Consider the following 429-nt stretch of genomic DNA (forward strand, 5'->3'; position numbering starts at 1 on the left):
CACACTCTCTCACACACACTCTCTCACACACACTCTCTCACACACACGCTCTGCAGAAAACAGACGGGAACTAACGCATTATTCCGAGTCAACAGAGGCAGCCGCACTGGGGAGATCGAGGTGACGATCTCATGGTCTACAGCGATCATCATATTGTCGAGAGACTGCAGAATAAACCCAACTCGCGGCTGATCGGTTAGACCTAGGTCCTTGGGTGCATTAGAAATTGCTTCTTGTCAGAGTCTTGGCTGGTTTGCACTCTCTCCGAGAGACCGAGCTAAATATTCCGCCTTTCCAGAGTCCGTCCACTCTTGGATCTGCTACGGCTCAGTTCCAAAAGAATTCTGATGTTGCTCGGCAGTTCGGCAACCAGAAAACAACACGCGCACACACTCTCCCACGCGCGCACACACTCTCCCACGCGCGCAC

Source organism: Rhincodon typus, unplaced genomic scaffold, assembly GCF_021869965.1.
Source record: "Rhincodon typus isolate 14 unplaced genomic scaffold, sRhiTyp1.1 hic_rhity00000071, whole genome shotgun sequence".
Lineage (NCBI taxonomy): Eukaryota > Metazoa > Chordata > Chondrichthyes > Orectolobiformes > Rhincodontidae > Rhincodon > Rhincodon typus.